Source organism: Cynocephalus volans, chromosome 9 (genome assembly GCF_027409185.1).
Source record: "Cynocephalus volans isolate mCynVol1 chromosome 9, mCynVol1.pri, whole genome shotgun sequence".
NCBI lineage: Eukaryota > Metazoa > Chordata > Mammalia > Dermoptera > Cynocephalidae > Cynocephalus > Cynocephalus volans.
In genome coordinates, this window is record NC_084468.1 from 107382369 (window position 1) to 107401026 (window position 18658).

Genomic DNA, 18658 nt, shown 5'->3' on the forward strand with positions numbered 1-18658 from the left:
GAGATTAATTCTGATGATTCCTGGTTAATTTTCTATCTGGATGCTCTGTCCTTTGTTGAATGTGAGATGTTAAAGTCCCCAACTATTATTGTGTTGAAGTATATTTCTCCTGTTAGGTCTGCATTACATAATTGGGTGCTCTGTAGTTTGGTGTGTATATATTTAGAATTGATATATTCTCTTATTAAATTGATCCCTGAATGATTATATAATGACCTTCATTATCCTTTTTTATTTTCCTTAGCTTGAAGTCTATTTTATCTGATATAAGTATAGCTACTCCTGCTCTCTTTTGGTTTCCATTTGCATGACATATCTTTTTCTATCTCTTCACTTTCCATCTCCTCACAATGTGTGAGAGACACCTATTTGTAAATTGATTACTCGAGTTACATGGACTGAAGTTTGTGTTTTCAATTACACACAAGAATGATAGCTGCAGAGAGAAATCTCATTTATTACTTTCCCATTTCTGTAGAATAGTCTGTTTCCAAGTTTAAATGCTGTCTTCATTTTGTCAATATAGAAGCAAAATAACCTTTTATCCTGCACTTTTATCCTTGAATGTGTGCCATCATTTCAGTATTTTAGCAAGAAAATTACTGTACATGACTTCAAATATCCATCCCCTAACCATTCCACTGGATTTTAGTGTCACTTGGCCATATAAATTGGGTTTAAAATTTCTATCCAAGTCATAAATAAGTCAGTAACTAGAAACAGATTGGGTAAAATATAACATTTATTAAATTAAGTAGAAAATGGTTAATCTCCCACTGTTCCAAAATTTATTTTACTATTTAATCCAAATTATCCAAGCTGGTATTTTTTTCTATTTCTCCAGATAGATAACAGGAGGGTTTGTGGGAGGGGTGGCATTGGTATTAGTGAACTTGGGAGTAAACCCAATTTCCCTTAGTCAAGTGTTCCTCCTCAGAGAGATTCACTTTCTGAGAAAAAGTATTTGTCCCATTTTAAGCCAGTATGAGATCTAATGAGAGGGGGAAAAGTAAAATCACAAACCCATGGCACACTAGAGATCTTCAGATACTCCATGAAGGAACAGTTATAGAAATAGCCATTATCTTTTAATTCTGTCTGTAATATGTATGTGACTCAAAAATCTTCCATTATTAGACATATGGTTTCATGTGCAAATGCTTTCTTAAATTGAGAAAATTATTTTACATTTTATAGTAGACCACATTAAAGAAATAGTTCACATATCTGAACCTAATATCTAAGAATACAAATGCTTTCAGGCATTACTAACTTATAAAGCTGATGAAAGATGATATTGCAGAGGTAAGGCTGAAGGGTAGCAGAATGTGCCATCCCAGAATATGCCACTTTGACACATTGATTATTTTGAGCTGAAGACGACTAAGAAGCAGCATGTAAAACAAAAGCTCTCCGCCCTCCCCCTACTTGCCTAAAAGCAGGACAATAATTTTTTTTTTTTTTTTTCCGTGACCGGCACTCAGCCAGTGAGTGCACTGGCCATTCCTATATAGGATCCGAACCCGCGGCGGGAGCGTCGCTGCACTCCCAGCGCTGCACTCTCCCGAGTGCGCTACAGGCTCGGCCCAGGACAATAATTTTTAAGGTGACCCCCCCTTACTCTTTACCAGGAAGGACAGAAGTTTTTCACTAGAGACAATTCTAGGCACATCAATCCAGAGAGGCACCAGAGGGATCTACATAATAAATCTTGCAGAAATAACCCTTAGCTTTCATTAGTTCCTACATATATTTACCTTCCCACAATTTGCTGCCCCTAGAAGCTCAAAGTCCTTTTTCTTCATCTTGTCACTTTTCTACAAATTTATTGTTCTTTTGTTAAAGTGCTGTATAAACTTACTTTTTACCACCCTTTTTAGTTACTTATCATTGAGTGCTCCTATGTATACGTGCAATGCATATGTTAATAAATTTGTTTTTCTCTTGTTAATCTGTCTTTTTTCAGTCTAATTTGTAGGCCCCAGCCAGTGAAGATAAGATGGGTAGAGGAAAAGTTGCTTTTTCCTCCCCTACAAGAGGAATTTTGGTGGCCAACATATCATTTAGAATGCTTGTGACTATGAGTAAGAGAATCCAACATGGTTAAAACAGTAATGAAATCTATTATCTCCTATAGTAGGAAGTCCAGAGATTCCAGGAAGCCCAGACACCAGAGATGGTGGGTCTCAGGGCTGGTTATTCATCAGCTCAATGATATCCTTCCATCTTTCCACTCTGTTGCCTACAAAATTATCTTCATGCTAAGATATAACCTGGGCAATATGCCCAGGGCAATATGTAAGGCAATATGTTTCCTTGCTCATGTCTGCTGGCAGAGCTAGAGGAGAGGCTTTCTTATTTTTTGGCAATACTTCTTTCTAAAATACTTAGTAGACTTTTAGGCTACTTGATTCTAGCCAATTTCTTAGACTAATAGCCATAGTTAGGGATATTGCCTAGGAAAATCTTTGAGTTTGTGTCCTAGCAAACAGGCTTCTCTTTTCTAAACAATTTAAACAGTTTAAAGACCTCAGCCTCGAAGCATTTTGAAGCAATAGTCTTGGAAGGGAGGCCCCACCTATAATGTACTTCTCGTAGAATTCTGTACAGACTGGATCTTTTTATCATAGAGGAGAATGATTAATAAGAGGTGTTGGGAAGACACAGGGTTATCAGATTCAACTAAAGTTGAAGTATTATCTTCTGTCCAGTCTCCCACCTCTCTAGTTTATTGTTTTTGTTTTTATTTTTTAACCTGTAAGGCTCAAAGTAATTGGACTCTCTAACAAAGTAGGATTATAGGCCATAAACAGAAAGGGTCTCTCAGAAAAGAGCTATCTTTTCTTCCTTCTCTGCTATCAGATGAACCACCCTTAGTCCCAGCTTCCCTCTTTCTTATAGGGACTTACTAGGGCAGCAAGAAGCAACTGACCCATCTCAACATTCCAATTTTTTTCTATCATTTCTCTGAATATTACAGGTTTACTAGGCATATATGTCTGTCTGCCAGGGGTACAACAGTTTTACCGCTTCCCAATAAAGATTTTAGAACCTCTCAACCAGGAATAGTAGCAGTATGTCCATTGCCATTGGCCTCACCTTCTCCACCAACAAATTTCACATCACATTTTAGTTGTGAGACTTGTGGCACATCAGTTTCAGGTACCAAATTCTGTGTTAGATAGGATAACTCCCAGAAAAGTAACAAAAATGCAGCTTCCAATTGGCCTGAAAACCAAAAGACATTATCTGATATAATAGGAAATCTAAAAGTAGGGTAGGCTCCAGAGTTAATTGATTCAGCAGCTTGGTGATGTCATCAAGGACCCATGTTCTCTGCTGCCGGCAGAGTTGACTTCATCCTAAGGCTGGCTACTCTCACGGTCATAGGATGGCTGCCAGCAGCAACTAAAGTACCGTAGTCCCTCCTTATCTTAGGGGGATGTGTTCTAAAACTCCCAGTGAGACCCCCATACCTGAAAGTATGAATAGCACCGAAGTCTATATATAGTATGTTTTTTGATCTGATAACTGAGACAGATCCTAAAGTTACTAATGAGTGGGTGTCCTATTTACTGTGAATACACTGGATAAAGGGATGGTTCACATCCAGAAATGGGATGGAGTAGAATGGCATATCATGATACTCAGTGCTCAATTTAAAACTTATAAATTGCTTATTTCTGGAAATTTTCATTTAATATTTTCAGACCAAGTTTTATCACAGGTAACTGAAACCACAGAAAGTGAAACTGCAGATAAGCAGGGACTAGTGTAATGTGCTTCTTTCTTTTATAACAGTCAGGAGAGTAAAATTAGCTTGTTTTCCCAGAAACCTGTCAATCCTTGACCCAAATTGGGTTAGGTCTGTTCATTTCCCAAGTAACCAGTTCCAAGGGGGAATGGAATCAGTGTTGGAGCATTAGCTTCAGTATCTTCTATAGTCATGCCTTTGCCAGTGTACATTCATATGCAAATGTAGGTCTTTACTATCTTCCTCATACCTCTTCCCTCTGTACTAGCCAGGTTTCTCTCTGTGCTCTTCTACACCTAAGATCTTACAGTGAAGATACTATTGCTTGCATGAGTGGATGTTGGTAGAAAATTAGTCTGACAAAGACATGCATTTGTCATTTCACTTTTGGTTTAAGTCATTGTCAACAACCAACACTTTAATAATTTCATAAAGCTAGCTGGACTCCCTGTATCACTTAGGAAAGGTTTACTATTGACAGTGTTAAATGGACAAGTTTAAATTTTAGATGAGTTTATTTATTTGAGCAAAGAAGAACAAAACAAGACAGCAAAGTAAAGCAAAACAAAAAGAAGCAAATAAACAATTCACAAATTGGGCTGCCTTCTGAACTAGAGCAGGTTTAGGGAACTTCAACCAATAACATGATCTGACAGCATTTATAGGAAACAGAAATGCAGTGTAGAGACAATTTAATTGGTTACAGTTTAATTGATTAATTAGTTACAGAGCCTCCTGCAATTAACTAAAGCTCAGCTACTATAGTTAAACACTATACTAGTTTGGTCTGTTAGGCTTAGTGCAGAAGCCTAGTCCAAATCAATGGCCTCCCACAAATTTTATTTAATAGTTATCTCCCTTTGTACGCACTGTCACCTACATCACAGGTGTGACCAAAACTTAGGGCATCAGCACTACTTTCATTCACCTTTATCCTGAATTACTAGTCTTAGATGTCATTCATGGATTATTGTATCCTTATGATCACTTATTTCTTTAAATTCTTATCATTTCAGCTGGAGATCATTTAGTGTTCAGCAGATGGCTGCACATAGATATTTAAGCCCTTTTAAGAAAATACAGCTTACCAGGGAGACTAGTAGTATAACTATTAGGAGGATAATAGCAAGAATTTGGAGTATGCCCCTTAGCCAGGGTCCTCATGAGCCAAACAGCCTATTCTGTTAGATTTTTTGTAACTGAGTCTCTACGATATCCAACGTATATATCTGTGTGCAGCAAAAGTATTACACTGCACAGACTTCTCTCTGTTCGGTTAGTAAGTAATATAGGCCCTCATAATCAGAATATAAATGTTAAAGACAAAGTAGGCTATGTAGGAACCAATTTATGAAAGCTTGGACTCTTGGTAAAAGGAAGTTACTGAAATGTTTTAAGCAGGGAAATAATTTCTTCTAATTCAAGTGTAAAGTATAGGTATAAAGGGAGCAGAACTAGCAGCACATTAACTAGTTAGGAAGCTATCAAAATAGCCGTACAAGAGATAGTGATGGAAGTGGTAGTAGAAATGGAGAAGGCACAGATTTGAGGAATATTTGGAAGATAAACTGGCAAGACTTGATAAAAGAATTGATATCGAGAGTGACTGTCAGGAATAAGTTCAAGATGATTTCCAGATTTCTAGCATGAGCAATCAATGACAGTGGTGTCCCTTTAACTGAAATTTAAGAGGACAGCCTTGTAACACCAAGGTCAAGAGTTTGGATCCCATACTGACCAGTGACACACACACAAAAAGAACATAGGACAAAAGACAACAGGTTAGGGCAGGGGAGGGTACTGATTTCAGTTTTGGACATTTTGAGTTTCAAATACCCCAAGTACACACATTTGGATATATGCATTTAAGATCAAGTGTCATTTGTTCAAAGGAAGCTTCTCTTTTTTTCCAAATTTATTGAGGTATAATTAACAAATAAAAATTGTATTTATTTATGGTGTAAATGTGGTATTTTGGTATATGTACACACTGTGAAATGATTACCACAATCAAGATAATTAGCATATTTGTCAGAGAAAGGTTCTCTGACCAGTTACAGAGTACAGGTCCTCATCCCATAGCAACCTATACTCTTCTGTTGTGCTAATTACAATTCAAAGTAAGTAACCAGTTGTGTGATTAACTGCTTAATGTAATCTTCAAGAAGGCAGGTGCTGTTTCCCTTGCCTAGTGCCTCCACACTAGGCACTCAGTATTGTTATCCCACACCTTACATATGTATAGAACAGAAGTTCTTAGGAAATAAAGTACCTTGTGAAAGATCACATGATAAGTGAGTGAGGGGTTGCTAGATTAAGCAAATAAAAATACAGCATGCCCAGTTAAAAAGGAATGTCAGTTGGGCCAAGCCCGTGGCGCACTCGGGAGAGTGCAGCGCTGGGAGAGCGGCGACACTCACGCCGCGGGTTCGGATCCTATATAGGAATGGCCGGTGCAGTCACTGGCTGAGTGCCGATCACGAAAAAAGACAAAAAAAAAAAAAAAAAAAGGAATGTCAGTTAAATACCAAATACTTCTTTAGTATAAGTATGTACCAAATATTGCCTGGCATATGCTTATACAGCCCTAAATGAGTGATATTTGATTCAGAACTATGTGAGGGAAAAAAAATACAAAATGAGGTTTAAAAAATAATTTAAAAAAAAAAAAAGAACTATGTGACCCCAAAGTGCAACTCTTTCTACTTTACCACTGAGAGGGAATACTACTGTGTCCTGAAAGTCTTTTGGGGGATGATGCCAGCCCTAATCCTCTTCCCCATAAATAAAACGTTTTGTTTTATTTTGTTTTATGTTATTTCATTTTTAAATTCTTGCTTTGATGAAGAATAAATCAATTTATCCTGACTTATAAGCAAATATTTCCAAAGGTTGATATTTCCACATGATAGAAAACTTTGAGTTGGAGAGCATCTGTTAGAATCTTGAGCCAGCAACTGACAGATTTCAAAAGTTTTGTTAGAATTTTTCTAGGATGCCTACTTCCAAATATAAAGGCAAACTAAAACTGCTCAGACTTTTCTCCAGTATCAGACATAGGAAAATGAATTAAAGGACTCTCTCGGTGTAGAAATGATCTTCACCCACTTCATACCACTCCTGAGTGGTATTTTGAGCCACTCAGGAGCTGTGGTCCCTAATCAGATGACTGTGTACGTCAAAGACAATGTTTTATAGTTTACAAGTTTCCTCACACATGTTCTGAATTGTTCTGGAAACAAGATAACAATGTGGTTCTAGCAATTTTCATGAGCGATCTTTAGGGCTCTCCTCTGTGGTTAATTTGATCTCTGGGGCTGCTGCATTATGGGTAATTTTGAAACACGGGGTTTGCTTATCTGTCTGCCCTAAGTGACAACATTTAGGCACTGGTTCAAGGGGCAATGGCAGGCTTTTCTTGATGGACCTAGAAAGGTGCTCTCTCTCTCACTCTCTCTCTGTATGTGTGGATGTATTTGCATGGAGAGACACAAGTTGTTTACTAGAACATTAATAGTGATTATCTTCTAAATAGTGTGATTTGGGAATAATTTTTACTTTTCCTTTACATCTTTCTATATTTTTTTAAATTTGGGGCATAAGCAGTTTTTACCTTTATAGCAACACAACAACAATAAGGACTATTTTATTTTGGGGAGAAAAACAGTTGAATATATGGGTTGTCTTCACATCTAATACTCTTCCATTTCTTCTTTCTATTCTTCACTTGCAAGAGAAAGATAAAAGAGAAATAAAATTTTAAAAATAGACTCTTCTAAAAGATTACTCAATAAAAAGGCAAAAAGAAGACAAACAGCTCTTTAAAAAGTGAAATATAATACTGGTCAGAATCATTACAAAGAGACAGTAACTCCCTGGTTTGAATTATAATCAGTGAACACATGTAAGCTCAGGATTTGATGTACAGACCTTTCAGAAAAATTTGCAAGCAAATATTCTCAAAGCTGGACATTTCCACGTGGTAGAAAACTTTGAGGCAGAGAACACCTGTTAGAACCTTGAGCCTTGGGCATGAATAACTATTACCATAGACAAGGCAAAGTTGTCATCATCATTTAGTTCCTAATGGTTGATTCTGATTCAACAACATATGCCCGTTTTTTCAAATTGATTTCTCCTCCCTGCACCCCCAAGCAGCTGCTATCATTTGTAAAGATTTCTGTCAAATTGTTTTTGAAACATTTTTATTTATAGTAAACAAATGAAATGCAGAAGACCTGGTGGGGTTTCAGGGAACAAACATTCAAGCTTCAAATATATTTTAGGCTTCGAGTCCCCAGCCCAGACGGGAATACTTTAGTAAAGTCACAGTAACAGTCACAAAACAGTATGTCTTTGGCTGTGCTCCTACATACTTTGCAAAAATTCCACCCAGCTAATTCTGACAGGCCAGATGAGAGGTCACTTGTGTTTTTGCTAACTCACTCTCTGCTCCCACTTAGCACTTTCCATTTTGTTGTCTTTTCTGGCTCACTGTGGTGATGTACTAGAGCTGCCAATATTGTCAAGGCCCTGTTGCTTCTGCCAGAGTATCTGATGTCAGACAAAACTCTCCTCTCCTGCTTTTCCTCTGGAAAGCACTGCCTTGGGCTTCTTAAGGTCTACAAGGGTTAGTGAAACAGCTCTTTTAGTTTTTACTCACATTTTATTGTGGCCCCTTCTTCCTTGGGCTCAGGAATTAAGTTCATGGGGTTGAACTGAAAGACAATCTGAGTGGCAAACACCTTGGCCTTCTCCCTCCCTTGACCTTCTTTCCTCCCCAACCACCACCTTCATTCTTTGTTCTTGAACCAAACTTGAGAATGTGGAGTCTTGTGTATGTTTGGATGAGTTTTTCTTTTCCTAGGAGACTCTTCTGTCCTTTAAAAAATAAGCCCATTTTGGGCTACCCTGCTGGCCTTATAGACATTCTCAGACATGCCTGAATTCCAAGATGAATGTGGCATAAGGCACCAAACTCACTCTGCTTTCCATAAATTTATATTTAGGGTTCTAGGTATTACAAAGTGCTTAATGGGATAGAAGTGTAAGAACTTCAGGCAAAACACGAAGTGGCCAGCACTTCCCTCATGTAGGTGGGCACAGCAGATCATCTTATTCAAAACAATCATTTGAACAAATCCCAACTTCTATGCAAACAAAAGTAATGGACACCCATTGCCCTAGCAGAAGGATGAAAAAAATATGGCCTGACCATGAGACCTCTCCCAACAACCCTTGATGTGCATAGCTGGTTGCTGGAGAAGCGGTAGATAAGTTTGCATAGATTCCAAGCAACCATTCGGGAGAAAAGATTCTTAAAAGTTGCATGTCATTAGAACTTTCCTGATGGTTTGAGATGATTCTGATTGAGACTTTCCAGCAGTTTGAAAAGATAACAGGGACCATAGGGATGAGGAGCCTGGTCTGATGGGTTCATGGGGCAAGGAGGAGATCTGTACCATGTGTCTGAGGCTGGGATGACTTCTCAGTGAGTCCCTCTGGCCTAATGCTCAGCCTTTGAAATGATTGTGAATGAGTGAATTGGCCGGCTCTCTAATTGTCTTAGTCCATTTTGTGCTGCTATAACAGAATACCTGAGACTGGGGAGTTTATAAAGAACAGAAATTTATTTTTTCACAGTACTGGAGGCTGAGAGTCCGAGATCAAGTCACCAGCAAGTATCCAATAAAGGCCCAGTCTCTGCTTCCAAGTTGTTGCCTTGAATACTGCATCCTCCACAGAAGAACACCATGTCCTCACATGGCAGAAAGTAGAAGGGCAAAAAGAAAAGAACTCCCTCCCTCCATCAGTCCCTGTTATAAAGACATTATTAATCCATTCATGAGAGTAGATCCTTTATGATGTAAATACCTCTCAAAAGGCCCCACCTCCCAAAAGGCCTTACTTCCCAACACTATTGCATTGAGGATTACGTTTCCAACACATGAATTTGGGGGAACTCCTTAAAGCCCTATGGCAGGGCCTGTGAGGGACCCATGACAACAATAAAAGTAAGAGTCTCTGCTACCTGGTTCTTGGAATCAAGACTCATTTTTTTGAACTAATAGGCACCTGGCTTTCTTGGCAATTCACGTGGGATAACAGTTGGGGAAGTGGGAGAGGAAAAGATTGAGTTATGAACTAGCTGATAACTTGCACATGAGGCTAAAACAATTAACTGCTAAAATTAGAACATTATGACTGCTTTTATGCCTGCAAACTGATAAAGCCAGTCATACGGATTATACAAGCAGACAGAAAGGGCTCACTTTTTGTTAGTTTTAAGACAGATTTTGTTAGTTTTAAGTTAGTTTTTGTTAATCCACTGTAATTTAGGGCTCAAATGAGGTTGGAGATTCATACCTTTAACTTTAATTACTAAAATATTACACAATTCTGGGTTTTAGAAATAGGAATTAATATGGTTGTTTTGCCCCACCCTACCTCTTTAATACGGTAGAACCATCCACTCAGGTCTTTGGAATTAACCCAGTATCTGGTGTCACTCAGTGGTTCTGCCCTGTGATTCCTGGTCTTTGATCTGAGTCCATCTTCAGAACTCAGCCCTCCCTGTTTTCCTGGTCCTCCTGGACTGACCGTCTGTTCTGGGCTAGATTTTTGAGCCACACGGAGATACTCTTTTTCCAGCCAGGCCTTTCATAAATGCCCACCTTTCTCTTGCCTTCAGCTCCCGTTCCCTGAGCATCTTCTTTATTAGTAGAGGGGGATCAGCCAGAGCACTGGGAATAAGAGGCCAAAGAGTTCACTCCCGCATCATCTATCTCTGTGCCTTGGACTAGTCTTTTTGAGCTGTTTCAAACTCTGTTTCTTCACCTGTGAAATGTGGAGATTGAACTATATGGTCCCACCATGCGTTATGAATTAAGAAACAACTATTGTTTTTGGTGTGGTAGTATTTGAAATAATTTTGATATGCACATACCAAAAAAAAGTTTCCTTCAAGTCAAATGTGGATTTTTGCCCTGGAACATTCATAGTACAGAGCTCAGTCTTTGACAGGACCATGATGAAACGGAGTTTTCCTTCTTTTTTTTTTTTTTTTTTTTTTTTATGTAGTAACATTTTCTTTTCCACTAACCAAAAAATAACATGAAAATTGGCTTCCCATTTTGTTTGGATGTTTAATAAACTCTTAACGTGCTCCTGAAAGTGCTATGTGAACAGCGTCCTTATACTCTCCTAATACGGAGTTTTCAGAAACTTAAACCGTTGGGGAAAAAATTGAAATCTTTATCAAGTTACACAGCATTGTATCAAACATTGGTATGTCTTTTTCTTTCCTAAAAGGGAAAGATGAAGATGGATTAGAAAGTTGATATAATGGAAAAACATACTAAAATCCTGGCATTAACTTACGTTAAAAGACTGGAGTTTTTATTTGCATCAGCTTGATAATATGAGCAAAAGCAATGAAAAAATTTGCCCAAGACTTGGTCTTCCCACCTTTATTCAAATTACCTTCTTTATTACTTTCCATATCTTAACAAGGGAAAAACTGAAAGTAAAGGGAGGTGTGTGCATCAGTGACTGCAGTCATACCTTCCATCACCGAAAATGAAAATGAGCAAGCAATTTGTTTTTCCACATTTAGAAATTATATATATATATTTTATATATATATAACTCAATTTTTAATAGCATTAAGATTGAAAACAATCAACAAAGGCAAGGAAATCCACTGTGAAGGAAATAAAATTCCTTCTTAAATCAGAAACCTAAGAAAACAGTCTAATGATTTCATATCAGGAATCCCCTGCCCATACTCAAAAGTAATTGTTTTCCCTGTAACTGATTGTTTTAGGCAAAGAATTGCCTCGTACACACAATCATAAAGAGATTTTTTACTACACTTGATCTTAGCCAAAAGGCCGAGAAGCGATAATAAAGAGATTTTTAAAATTAAATTCTTAAGAACCTTGTTAAATTGGGGCTGTTGGTATCTTTCTTAGCAGCTCTTTTGACAAGAATTATCAAACTTCAAAAACTTTCTAAGATTTCAAACCTGAAAAGATTTTTTTTTTGTTAGTCAGTAAAAACAAGTCTACTTTTTATCTTTAGTGAAATCACCATGAGTAAACTGAAAGGAAGATGGGGTTGGGGTTTATGCAAACATGGTTTCTTCCTTTCTACCCCTCTGCCCTGCCCTGCCTGCAGAGAAATTTACCATTGCATTTCTGTATTCCATTCCTCCATTCCCAGGGCACTGCTAATTCAGTCCTGGGCACTTCTAACGTTTCATTATATGAAGTCTTAGATTGAATGAACATGGTCAAGTTTTCTTAGGGTCAACCTATAAAAACAGAGTCTGCAAACTAAAATATAACAGTACTCACAAGTCATTCAAACTGACATGAGCAGAAATCATTTGGAGCTATGTGGTCATAACTGTCAAGGAATACATAATTAGGGACCCATTTACATTTACATTTAAAACTAAACTCAGTAAGATGTACAATGAATAGCACAGGCACAGTCCTGACCCTAAGAGTCACAGTTGATAACAATAGTGATGAAATAGCAGGTACTTACCATGTGCCAAGCATTTATATTCTCAATTAATCCCTATAGCCACCCTAATAATTAGATATTATTATGACCAATTTACAGAATAAGAAACTGAGGTTAAGAAAATTTGAGCAATTATTTGTCCAAGGAGACCAAGTGAAGATTGAGTCCGTAGGACTGGAGACATCCTCTTGCCCAACTGTCTGCTTGATTTTAATAATAAGTGCATGGAGTCCTTAGATGGAAGAGGAAATGGAGAAAATAATAGAGTATGTTCTCCAGATGGCCCAGGATATTTGTCTCCTAGAATAACTCCTTAGAGAGAGAGGAGGAGAAGCAGAAACTAAAGGAACCATAAAATATCTATATAGTTGGGTTGTTTATTTTGAAGAGACAGAAATATATCCCAGTTAAAAATGTTAAAAATTCAATACAGAAATGTGCAAAATAATTTCACCAGAGAAGATTGCCGTTGATGGTATATATATATATATACACACACACATATATATTTCTAGATTTTTGCCACATATAAATATATAATCATTTTTAAATGATATTATAATATACACACCTACATTTCATCTAATAATATGCTATATACTTTTTTCCATATCTATACCTCATTTTTCCGTGACTTTTTAGTATTTCATTGTATGTCTATGTCATAATTTATTTAATATTTCTATTTATTTGAACATTTAAATTTAAGTTTTTCATTATTGCAAATATTCTATGATAAATATTTTTATGCACACATCTTGGCAATGTGTTTAAAATAAATCCCTGAAAGTGGAATCATCAGGTCAAAGGAAAGGCATATTTAAAATTATAATGGCTACTGTCAAATCCCCTCCAAAAAGGTTGTACCATTTTATATTTGTTTTTGGTGGCTGAGCCAGTACTGGGATCCAAACGCTTAACCTTAGTGTTATCAGCACCATGCTCTAAGCAGGTGCACTAACTGGCCAGCCCCACTGTTTTATATTTTCACCATCATGTAAGAAAGTGCCTATTCCCCCACATCTTTGCCAATATGAAGGATGAAAATTGTATCTTGTTTTGATTTGAATTTCTTTCATTGTGAGTTAAAACATCTTTTTATATGTTTATTTGGCACTTATGTTTTTTGTCTATAAATTCTTAATTCTGTCTTCTATTGGGAATTTAATAATTTTCTTACTGATTTTGATGAGTTTATTTTATATTAGAAATAGTTTAGCATTTGTCTACTATTCATATTGCAAATTTTTTTTTCCTATTTTGTATTTTAGTTTCTTCCCCCTCCTCTTCCTGCTTCTTCTTCTCTTTCTCTCTTTTGCTATACAAATGTTTTTAATTTTTCTGTAAAAAAAACTTGTGGCTTTTGTACTTCATATATTAGAAAGGCATTTCACAATCCCATGAGTATGAAAATATCAATTCATGCTTTCTTCTAGCACTTTAATGACTTTTTTCACATTCAAATATTTGGTCTAACTTGAATTCATTCAAAAGAACCTAGAAATCCAGGTTTTCGTGTGAAATCACCTGTTTCGAATGTCTGCTTTTTATTTTTATTTATTTATTTTTTTGACCGGTAAAGGGATCACAACCCTCGGCACGGTGTGGTCTGCACCACGCTCAGCCAGTGAGCGCACCGGTCATCCCTATATAGGATCCGAACCCGTGGCCTCAGCGCTACCAGCGCTGCACTCTCCCGAGTGAGCCACAGGGCCGGCCCAAATGTCTGCTTTTTAAATACATGTATTTTTAAAGTAAGAGTGAAGTAAAATAAACTTGATGGAAAGATGTAGCCATAAGCTGCCAGTTTGTGACTTCTATCTATAAAGGTACCAAATAAGAAATCAACCAAGATCAGACTGTTTCTGTTATATCACTGATGAATAAAAGGAGTACATATAGTGTATAAGTAAATGCAGGGAAAACTGTACAACTACCTGCTTGAAGGTAATTTAAGCTGTATATCCTGGGGAAAATTACTTAACTTCTCTCTCATTTTCCTCATCTGCAAAATGGAGATAATAATAGGTTTGAGGGAACATTAATTGCGTTTTGGCTTTGTATAGGGTCTGGCACATGGATTGAGTCATTAAATGAAAGTTATTTTGAGGAGTTTTAGGGAATTACAAATGTGACCTCTACCACTACTACAGCCTTCTACATGGCATATTGTAAGTTTCTTTCAGAAAGAACTGATCCAAGTGGAGATTCCATTCAAGTCAAGTAGTATTTAGGGGTTCCCAATTTGTGTGTAATTTATTGATAGACTCTGTAGGAGATATGGAAAAAGCAATAAACATAGTCTTTGCTCTCCAGGAAGTCTCCAATTTGGTTTAAATAATTAAATTATAATTCAAAAAACAAAAGAAAACACAAATAAGGATGCTATAATTAAGTACCAAATTGATATAGATAAGATGTGTTTTAGCTCAAGAAGATAAAGTTGTAAGGGGGATGGAATTAAAGGCCCTGAAGGATGGATAAGATTTGTTTGTGCCAAGAAACAGGCATTCCAGGTTTGAGAAACAGCATGAACAAAGACATAGATATGGGATTACACTGCAGATGGTGGAGAGAATAAGAGAGGGGTGTGAATGGGACTGTGAGGCTGGTACAGAGAGGGAAGGGCATTGCCAGGGCAGAATTGTGGGAAGTATGCTGGGGCAGACACATTGAATTCAATAAATAGAGAGGGTTACAGTTGTGGGCTATTTTGGAGGGAGAGGCACAAGAGTCTATAACAGTGCAAAATTTGGTAACAAGGGCTGATCAGTAACTGGAAATTATTAGCATTCACATGGGAGTTGAAGTTGTGACTATAGATGAGAATTTAAAATTAATAATACGTAGTGTTTATTGTCAATAACATTAGCGATAAAATGTCATTAACATAAGACATGGTTTCAAGAGCTTTTTATTTTATCATTTAAGCTTATTGTATCACTTAAGCATTACAACTGTAATAAGTTAGTTGCTATTATTATTCTAATTTTATAATGAAAACAATTGAGATATGGAGAGGTTAAGAGACTTGCTCAAGAAGAGAGAGATGTCCTCGTAACACTACAGGGGCTGCCACTTTGGGATCTTCTTTAGGTTAGAAGAAAAGCCACTTTTATGAAATCAATTCAGTGGCCACATTTCAAGGGATAGACACCAAGCCTTCATCCTCTTTTGAATGTACCTTAGGACACAGGTCAACAGGCAAGATGAGGATGGGGTATGGTGTCTTCACTCTCACCATGTAATATGTCCAACAATCTTTCAAAAGAGTAGAAATAGATGAAACAACAAAGCTCACAGAGAAGAGAAAGTCTATTCAGGTGAAAAAATGTTCATTTTGACTCACTGATTTTCTCTGCTTATTGAGTCATGATTGCTTAATGCTGCCAGGTGCTTCAATAATTCCCTCCTTCCTTTTTTGACTGTTAGGTACTTTCTCTCACTTTTCCTTTTCAGTCTTGGGGATTTTTTTAGGTTTTAATTTGCTACTAAACAGCAGGGAGGGAGAGAATTATTGATTTTTATAACTATTTAACATTTAGGTAAACCAAATCACATAATAATCAAGAATCTTATCCAGGACAGCAAAGTTAATCTGTGTTAGCAATAGGACTAAAGTGTCTTAACATTCTTCTTCAGATCTTTATTATCCAAGCATCAACTTCTAGGGTATTGTGCTACTTTCCTTCCTGAGAATTGATAGATTTGGCTTGCATTTCTCAAATCCCTAAAAGTAAATCAAGTCATTCTCTTGATAGTCCTAGGCCAGTTAAATGTATCAGGTAAGAAGTGGAGAAGATAATTTGTCCTGATAGGAAGTTTACCTCATCAAAAGTCAATTATGGGAAGGTTCTTTCATATGATGAATGGGAATCTGTTTTCCTGGAATACCAGTTCACAAATTTAGTGCTGTCTTCAGTGCCATCACCTAGGGCCAAATGAAATCTAGTTTAAATGCTAAACTAATTTAATGTAAACCCAGAAAGAATCTTGGATCCACTGTCCTAAATCAAGGAACAGCAGAACATAGCTTCAGTGATTGTTTTGGATTATCCTTCTTTTCATTCATGTTTTTAGAACAGACAATGCCAGATGTTCCAAACGTGGAATATGAATGGCCACTTCCTACCAATACAGAAACTCTACTGCATACTGATTTCCATGTGTTCCAAAGACCTGCATTGCATGCTTGCTAATCACTCTTTGATAGTAAAGAAATAGTTTGAAATCTGGTTGTTGTCAACAAGAAGACTTTGAGAAGACACTCAAGACTGGGTTGACTTTGAGAAAACACCCAAGACTGGGTTAGTGATATAGGAAACTAAAGCATGCCTAAATATCATTTGAGACATGATCCCTGGGCTAAAATATTAAAGCGCTCAGATTAATCAACAGATATTTGCAGTGGTAATATTCCAGTGATAATACTGTATTCGGTTACAAAGGGACTGTGGCCATCTCAAGTGTATTCAGAAGAAGACAACCAAGATGGGGAAGGGTCTCAAAACCATGGAGTTTCCATGAAGATGCACAGAGGAGAAACAAGATGAGGGATAGAATTGTGGAAAAATGAAATGAGATGAACATCAAAGTGCTGTTATATGGAAGAGATTTAAATATTTATTCTGAATTGTTCCAGAAGGAGAACTAAGATCAGAAAAACATATTTCAGATCATCATAAAGAACTTTCATAGTTGTCCAAAAATAAAATAAGCCTCCTTGTGAGGAACTAAGCTTTTTGGCATGACAAATGTTGAGACAAGGCCAGTAACATCTTCAAAAATATTAGCATGAGGGCCGACCCCATGGCTCACTCAGGAGAGTGTGGCACTGGGAGTGCTGAGGCCACGGGTTCAGATCCTATATAGGGATGGCCGGTGCACTCACTGGCTGAGCACTGTGCGGGCGACACCAAGTCGAGGGTTATGATCCCCTTACCAGTCACACACACACAAAAAAATATATTAGCATGAAGAATCTTACACATAGGAACTTACACATCATAAGTGCTCAATTCATGTTTGGTAAGTAAATGAGTGTATTACTATACAAGGTTAGACCAAGTGACCACAGAAGTCTAGAAGAATGCTGATACTCTTTGATTTGTCTAGTATCTACCGAACACCATGTGGGAGATACAGAGGGAAAACAATCTTGTTCTTCACTTTTTAAACGTGGCTTAAAAGATAAAGGAAATACTTGAAACAGTGAGAAATTATAACAAATTGTTTTAACAGAGGGTTTTAGAGAAGGTTAAAAAAAAAACCCTGAACTTTTCTCAAAGGAGAAGTTGTATGAGTTGGTCTTCAAAACATTAAGAAAAACAGAATAAAGAAGATGTGGCATTTTAGAGAATTAGTACAAAGTTTTGGAGATAAAATTAAGTATGGCATGAAGACAGTGAGCAGACAAGCTGATTTAAGTGGTATGTTGCTTCTGGGGCAGGAAGAAGTGAGGCAGTGGGCACAGACAAGCTAGATGGGGAGTTTGAGAGTGATGCAGGGGATTCATGGAAGTTTTGTAGATTATTAAGCAAAGGAGGGGCATGATTAGAATGTATATGAGAAACATTCACCTACCAGATGCACACCAGGCAAAAATAGAGCTGTGCTTCTCAAATGGGTGTACATGCCCCTCACACTCACATACCAAAATGTTTACAGAGCATGCATTTTACTTGAAGATTTTGGGTAAAAGGAAATTTAGCTTGTAAGTAATTGAAGACATTATTTTACATCAAACAAATATGATAGAACCTAAGACTTCCAAGAAACGACATTCGTGTGCAAAATGGCCATAGGCTATGCTCCAGAGGCCAGCTAGCATTCTTGGGCTGTCTGTGGCTGGTGGTTCACAAATAGCAAAGTGTGAAAAGCTTATGAGAAAAGGCTAAAGAGCAAAATAAGTGTCCCATTAATAAACACTGAGAGTGTGCTGTGCTAGGCATTGTGCTAGGTGCTGAGGGGAGAGATATGAAGACAGGGCTGCCTTGGAGACACTATTCATCTGCTGGGGAGATATGTACATAAAACAATATATTTTGGAAACAATTAAAAACCATTTATGTACAGAGTGAGGACCTGGGTAAATTAGAGGAAACAACTAGAGAATATGGTGGCAAATTGAATGCTAAAGGAGATGAAACAAAGGCTAGACAAGGATTTCTGTCCTGGGAGGCCTAAAGAATGAAGCTGCTGCTAACAAAAAAGATAGATATGGGATTAGGTGCCCAGAGTAGTGGCTGTTACTAAACAACTTCTGCACAACTGAGAATTCATGCTAGGGAAGAAAACAAGCATATGAAAAAGACAAACACCCACTTAGAGAACTTGTTGTTCACACCCACACTGTCTGACCTCACTATGAAG

At 37.3% G+C, this 18658-nt stretch overlaps 1 pseudogene; it reads right to left on the reverse strand.

Moving 5' to 3' along the window:
- Window positions 1–11443: 11443 nt before the first annotated feature.
- On the reverse strand, window positions 11444–11658 carry LOC134386642 (U2 spliceosomal RNA; annotated as a pseudogene).
- Window positions 11659–18658: the final 7000 nt, after the last annotated feature.